Below are 8,415 nucleotides of genomic sequence, written 5' to 3' on the forward strand. Positions count from 1 at the left end.
AAAAATTATCGTAAAATGTGATGGATACGTTTAAGTCTTACAAAGATTAAAGATCGATCGATTAACGATTCTAATTTGTTTCAATGTTAGCTTAATGTCATTACTTTCATCACACCTTTAAAGAAAGTTTTGACAAATTGCTTCCCAAGGTTCACTCTCTCTCTCCCCATGCTTTCCAAATTACTCTCTAAGATTTCTCACTCCCAAACGATCCTCGATAACACTGCCTCTTTCTCACAATCCAAAGAACCTCAAAGTATGTATGATCCTTTAAGTATCATTCAAAAATACAATTCAGCTGAAGCAGAAATTGCTAAGGTTGAAGATCATCTCAAAAATTGAACCATTCCTAAGTTGGATCCAAAACTAATCTATAAGATCAACAACTTCAATTTCTCTCAAACTGACCTCATTGTCATCATCGAGAAAAATCTCGCAATGAAGGATGAGTTTAACGAAATCAGCCTTCTTCCAAGAGAATCTATAGAGCAAGCCATAGATAGATTCAAATATTTACACATCTGATGTATTCAAGTGGCCTATAAACCTCTATTTAGAGAAGGATTAGATGTTCCAGTCTATCTTGCCCTCAGAGATAAGAGACATCTTCGATTCTCACACTCTATTCTAGGAATTGTTCAATCTAACCTTGAAAGAAGACCAGTTTACTTCACGTGCAAATCGGGATTTATTGTTTCCCTTCAAGACACAAATCTCCGAGATGCCCTCAGCCTCTATGTCCATTCTCAAGGCCTCAAATTAAGGGACGGGTCCCTCCTGTTTACCGTCTGCTATCATGTATATTTCAAGCTAATGCATACAAATGTATCGTCGAGAGCTTTGGGAATATCTCCTAAAGGAAGCACCATGCTTATGGAAGTCAATATTGAGAAATCCTCTATGACTGTCCCAAAGCTTCTACAATGGAGTGAATTCACATAGAATCCCGTTTGGAGAATTCCATGAGCGAATACCCCTGTTACAAAACAAAGTGAAGATTCTACGATCACAGAACATCATAACGGGGATGTTGAAGTTCAATTCTATTCAGAACCAAGATATCCTAGGATTCAAGAAATTATGAGTAGTAGGCCAAGCATTTCTTTCGAAATGCGGCCAACTAGTAACACTTCCAAATCTATCTTCAGATCTAGGTCAATGGGAACGTCCGTAGATTTTGAGAGATCGATTCCAGACATTCAGTCTGAAAGGAATGAAGGTTCTTTATCTTCTACTCAATCCGACATGGAAAGGAGATCAGAACCAATTTACAATCAAATTAACGTACTATCGACTTATGAGACTCCTGAGCAAAGATATAAGTGAAAGTACAGTCAATACATAGATCTCTATATATCTTAACCAAAGGAGGCCAGAGGAGCTTTCATTATGAAAAAAGATTTCTTCAAAATAATGAAAGAAAGAGATGAAGCAGCAAAACGTCACTATCTCACTCTCAAACAAAGCCCCACTTGGATTACGATTAATGGAAAAGAGATAATTGCAGACTATCTGCCTGAGGAAGAATCCTATTTTTCTCACCTGATAGTCCCAGCCATCAAGATGGTATCCTCTATATACAAAACCATCGATGAAGAGAAAGTCTCAAAATTTGAAGTACGAGAAATGAAAAACATCCAACATAACCTGAATTACTCAAACAAAATGCTAACGATCCTCTCCAGACAGTTGAGAAAATAAAGGATAAAAAAGCTACCTCAAGTTCAAGCCTTAAGGGCATACCAAAGATTGATCCAAACCAACCAATCTTCCAACCAAATACCTTTCCCATTGAAGATCTGAAAGGCAATCCAGAGGAACTTCTAGCTGAGATCAATAAGAAATTGTCAGTATTCAAGATTGACAAAGGAGAAGCAGACTCTTCAAAGAAGACCAAAGTCTCCAAAGTTTCTAATATGATAAAAGAGTCTAAAGGGACTTCTACATCTTATACAAAAATCCTTCATGTTGTCTCTTATAGCACAAATATGAAGAATCATTATGCAAAACCCTCTCCTCCAGATCTAGGATGGGATGATTTTCGTCCAGATTAAAAGACTTATGATGGAACCTCTGTTATACGCTGGAACATTGACGGATGTTCCGATCAACAAATGATGAATATTTTCCAAGAAATGCTTTTAGCTGCTACCGCCTACAGCACTAGAAAAACTGTTCTAAGAACTGCTCACATTCTGGTTTCAGGATTCATAGGAAATCTGATGAACTGGTGGCACAATCAACTTTCTGAACAAGAAAGGTAGACCATCCTAACTGCCACAAAGACAGTTACGGTAAAGCAAGAAGGAAATCCAAGAGCAAGAATAGCCCCAATGGGGATAATGCAAAATGAACCAGATATGGTTAACTTATTGGTATACACTACAATGAAACACTTTGTAGGACGAACAGTCATCTACAGTAGTCAAGCTACTGAAGCACTTCTCAAGATGCGTTGTAGAAAGATAAGTGATTTCAAATGGTACAAGGATGTTTTTATGGCGCGACTTTATAACCTTACATCCTGCAGAGACGAAATCTAGAAACGAAAATTTGTAGAAGAATTACCTCCTTATATTACCGAAAACTTTTATCAGAAGATGTCTGAGATCTTCGAAGGAAATGAAATCAATTGGAACTCTCTCACCTATGGAGACATTACCAGTAACATTCAAGCACTATGCTTAAGTCTTTGTAAAGACAACAAGCATAATCAAAGAATCATCAAAGATGCAGATTATCGAAAGGAATTAGGGACTTTCTGCAAACAATACGGCGTTGAACAAGATCTACCGCCTTAAAAAACAAAGAAGAAATCTTCTAAGAAATCCTAAAGCAAAGGACGAAGAATGAAAGATGAAGAAAAACCCCGGAAGAGGAAGTAATACAATAGAAACAAGAAGTATTGTAAAAAGAAATGACCGTTTGTTTCCAATGCAACAAACAGGGTCACTATGCTAATAAATGCCCCTTGATAAAAAAAAATAAAAAATCAACAGTCTAGAGATTGACAATGACCTAAAACAATCTCTTCTCTTTGCCATCCGTTCTAAAGATAAAATTTCTATTTCAGAAGAATCATCTTCCGAGGGACTAATTAATGAAGTTATTGAAGATTCCTCTTCTGAAGGATATTCTTCCAATTCCTCTCAATTTTCAGAAGAGGTTGTTCCTTGCACAGGATGTATCAATGTTTTAACAAGAGACCAGGAGCACCTACTTGATCTAATAGAAGAGATTCCTGATGAAATATCTTGGAAAATGGTCCTCCTAAAACTTCGAGAGTCTCTAGAAGGCCAAAATATGAAGTCTCAAGTCTTGGAGCCAATTCAATATTCCTTTCAAGAAATACTCAATCGGGTCAATAACGAGTCATTCCAAGAACCCATAAAGGCTTTTGACCTCCACATGGAAGTCAAGAAACTCAAAAGGGAAGTCACCATCAATAAGCAACGACTGTCGATCCTAGAAAATGCATTCAGTGATTTCCAATAGCAATCAGCAAAAACGATTACCCCAAGAGAAACTTCAGGAGTCCAAAGAGATGATATAGAGGAATCAACTATATAAGTAAAGTCTACAATAAAAAAAATGGCTATCTAAGGTCACCATTAAGGTCCAGGATTTCAAGTTTGAAGTAGTTGCCTTACTGGATTTTGGAACAAACCAAAACGTCATCCAAGAAGGATTAATACCCTCAAGGTATTTTGAAAAAACAATGGAAGTTCTGAGAGGAGCCAACAACCAGAGACTTCACATTAATTATAAGTTGCCAAAAGCGTATATTTGCAAAGGAGATGTGTATTTTGTTAACACATTTCTTTTAGTCAAAGACCTATCGGAGGAAGTTATTCTGGGCACACCCTTCTTTACTTAACTATACCTTTTTCATGTTTCTGAGAAAGGATTATCATCTCAGATCTTATCAACAAAGATTTTCTGGTGCGAACGGATTCAAAGGCCAGTGAATACATCTTTGAAAAGGATGTGAAGAATCTAGTTTCAAAGCAAATCTTTACAAGATGGTAGGCAATCTTATCCTGCTTTGATTTCAAAATTAAGCTTATAAAAGGCACAGAAAACTCTCTTGCAAATTATCTAAGTAAAGAACACCTCTCAAGGGAACAACCTCCTAAAAAATATCTCCCTCAAAAACCCCTAAAAGCTCATAGAACCTCCCGGCCATCCTCAGCCACCAAGGCGGCCTCCCTGACACAGAGCGTTCTGGCTAGCCCTTCCAAGGCTAGTATTTCAAAGGGCAAATAGCACATCTCTCATTCTTCTGCACCATCTCCCATGATTGCAGAAAATTATGCCATGGACATCGACTTTGAAGTCGTGTCTAGAAGGCGTCAAAGCAGTGCCAAAAAGGCATTTTCAATACAGTCAGGATCCTTAAGCCTGCCTCCTCAATCCTCAACAACACTGTTACGCCCTTCGGGAGCAAATAGATCAAATAAGAGATCCATGAGGCCATCTTCAAATTTAATTCCCAAAAACCCATCAACATTTTGCCAAGTGGTAAAACCAAAGGTTTTCCAACTGAGGCCACCAATTTCGGGATATTTCATTAAAACAACAATGGTCGATCTAACAATCGAGCCAGAGTTTGACGAACCATTTATTCAAGAAGTCTGTTCTCAAGTATTCCCTCACGGATTCAACTATCTTCTCGAAGATGTATAAAAAATAAGAACATTCTACGAATTCATCTTGGTGGACACCAAATCCTTAGAAATTACTCATGTTCCGGATCGTTCCAATCCTTAAAATATCGTATACTCAAAATTGAGAATATTCAAAGTACTAACTCCATCCTACTAGAATCAAGGGATGTTTGTAGCAAAAAAATTCTCAAAACCCTTCAAACCTCAAACATATACATACCGTGACTATAATATTTTCTGGTTTCAAGCATACAACCATTCTTGGTTTGTGATATTTTGTAAGCAAGCTTACAAATTGCATTTTCCAAATTGGTTTCAAACATGGTGGAACTATTTTGGACTATCAGAAGAAATCTTCCCAGTAGAAGTCCAAAGATGTTACCACCTTTTTCAAAATAGCATCTATGTGTCTCCTCTTTCAAAGATGTTTAGATTTGCATTATATTTTCAAATTCCATGGATCTTTTGTTGGAATTTCCAACTAGGACCATATAGAAATTTTAAAGACTTAAGCAAGGCACTAAGAATCAAATGGTGGGAAAAGTTTGACTACTCTCACCTAGAAGTGTCAAAGCTAAAAGATTGGTTCAAAGCCAATGTTCATTTACAAGATCTATCTCGTCAAGAAGATGAAAAATTTACATTGACAAAAAATTCAATCATGAGTTCTCTCGCTGGAGTAGGATCACATGCTGATTTTACTTCAGTTCTCAATACAGTCATCAGACAGTTATCATCAGACCATGACAAAACTCAAGAAGATGCAAATTCTTCTGCATCAGTAAATAATGAAGTCGAAGACGACGAAGACGATTATGATCCCTTCACCGATTACGACATCAATGACCCATTTTTAGACTCACAGCCAAATTAGTCTAAGAAATGGTGACTCAAATATTTATTTAAATTTAAAATTATGTAAATTATTTAAATCGCTTTTGTACTAAGGTGTGTAATTAGTCTGCAATTATTATCGCCGTACAAAAGAACCTACATTTATGGCAGAGATGATGGAGATAGTATGTTTCTGAAGTGGATTAACCACTCAGCGGCCACAAGGGTTAGCTGAAGATTGGAAAGCTCGGACAGATCACTATGAGAGAAATGACTATAATATCCCATTAACTCATAAGAATTACGTTGGGCAATCAAAGTAGGTGGGGTAGCCGAAGGAGTAAGACCCTGGATCGTAATCTCAAAAGAATTGATACGGTAGATATATTCAATAGTCGTTCCAATCAAGGCCATTCAGGAGAAACTGGGTGACGTCATCAATAGCTATCAACTGAAGATCTTATCAAACGTGCTTGAAGATAATGCAAAGATATCCCATCTATTTACATTTATTGCTTTATTATTCCTTTGTGCTTTATTGCTTTATTATTACTTTTCCCATTATGATGAGATAAGGTTAAGGACAACATTTTATCCTTTTGGAATCTTTCTTTTTTGAAAAAGATAAGATTATAATAAGATTTTTTTGATGGGACAGGACCTCCACTTGACGTTATCTTATCATAATGAGAAAAGTAATAAAAAAAAAGTAATAAAGCACAGAGCAATAATAAAACAATAAAGGTAGAAAGATAGGATATGTCTGCATTATCTTCAAGCACGCTTGATAAGATCTTTAGTTGATAGCTATTGATGATGTCACTCAGTTTCTCCTGAATGACCTTGATTGGAACGGCTATTGAATATATCTACTGTATCAACTCTTTTGAGACTACGATCTAGAGTCTTACTCCTTTGGCTACCCTGCCTACTTTGATTGCCCAACGTAATCCTATGAGTTAATGGGATATTATAGTCATTTCTATCACAATGATTTGTCCGAGCTTTCCAATCTTCAGCTAACCACGGTGGCCGGTGGGTGGTTGATCCACTTCAGAAACATACTATCTCCATCATCTCTGCCATAAATGTAGGTTCTTTTGAACGGCGATAATAATTGCAGACTGATTACACACCTTTGTACAAAAGAAATTTAAATAATTTACATAATTTTAAATTTAAATAAACATTTGAGTCACCATTTCTTAGACTAATTTGGCTGTGAGTCTGAAAATGGGTCACTGATGTCGTAATTGGCGAAGGGATCATAATCATCTTCGTCGTCTTCGACTTCATTATTTACTGATGCAAAAGAATTTGCATCTTCTTGAGTTTTGTCATGGTCTGATAACTGCCTGACAACTGTATTGAGAACTGAAGTAAAATCAGCGTGTGATCCTGCTCCAGTGGGAGAACTCATGATTGAATTTTTCGTCAAAGTAAATTGTTCATCTTCTTGACGAGATAGATCTTGTAAATGAACATTGGCTCTGAACCAATCTTTTAGCTTTGACACTTCTAGGTGAGAGTAGACAAACTTTTCCCACCACTTGATCCTTAGTGCTTTTCTTAAGGCTTTACAATTGGTCTTAGTATGAAATTCCAACAAAAGATCTACGGAATTTGAAAATATCATGCAAATCTAAACGTCTTTGAAAGAGGAGATGCATAGATGCTATTTTGAAAAAGGTGGTAAGACTTTTGGACTTCAACCGGGAAGATTTCTTCTAATAGTCTAAAATAGTTCTACCATGTTTGAAACGAATTTGGAAAATACATTTTGCAAGCTTGCTTACAAAATGTCACAAACCAAGAATGGTTGTATGCTAGAAACCAAAAAATATTATACTATGCTCGCATGTAGTCACAACATGTATATGTTTGAGGTTTGAAGGGTTTTGAGAATTTTTTTGCTACAAATATCCCTTGATTCCAGTAGGATGGAGTTAACACTTTGAATATTCTCAATTTTGAGTATACGATTTTTTAAGGATTGGAACGATCCGGAACATGAGTAGTTTCTACGAATTTTGTGTCCACCAAGATGAATTTGTAGAAAGTTCTTGTTTTTTATACATCTTCGGGAAGATAGTTGAATCCGTGAGGGAATACTTGAGAACAAACTTCTTGAATTGATGGTCCGTCAAAATCTGGCTTGATTGTTAGATTGACCATTGTTATTTTAGTGAAATATCCCGAAATTGGTGGCCTCGGTTGGAAAACCTTTGGCTTTCCACCTGGGAAAATGTTGATGGGTTTTTGGGAATTAAATTTGAAGATGACCTCATGGATCTCTTATTTTAGTTGTTTGCTCCCGAAGGACGTAACAGTGTTGTTGAGGGTTGAGGAGGCAGGCTTAAGGATCCTAACTGTATTGAAAGTGCCTTTTAGGCATTGCCTTGACGCCTTCTAGACACGACTTCAAATTCGGTGTCCATGGCATAATTTTCTGCACTCATGGGAGATGGTGCAAAAGATTGAGAGATGGGTTGTTTCCCCTTTGAAATACTAGCCTTGGAAGGGCTAGCCTGAATGTTCTGCGTCAGCGGAGGCTGCCTTAGTGGCCGAGGATGGCCGAGAGGTTCCATGAGCTTTTAGGGGTTTTCGAGGGAGATATCTTTTAGGAGGTTGTTCCCTTGAGAGGTGTTCTCTACTTAGATAATCTGCAAGAGAGTTTTCCGTACCTTTTAAAGACTCAATTTTGAAATCAAAGCAGGATAAGATTGCTTGCCATCTTGCAAAGATTTACTTTGAAACTAGATTCTTCACATCCTTTTCAAAGATGTATTTACTGGCCTTTGAATCCGTTCACACCAGAAAATCTTTGTTGATAAGATCTCCTTGGAACTTTTGAACGCAATTTACTATTGCGAGAATCTCTTTTTTTACTATGGAATAGTTCTTTTGAGCATCA

The sequence above is a fragment of the Benincasa hispida genome, chromosome 4, assembly GCF_009727055.1.
Source record: "Benincasa hispida cultivar B227 chromosome 4, ASM972705v1, whole genome shotgun sequence".
NCBI classification, from domain to species: domain Eukaryota; kingdom Viridiplantae; phylum Streptophyta; class Magnoliopsida; order Cucurbitales; family Cucurbitaceae; genus Benincasa; species Benincasa hispida.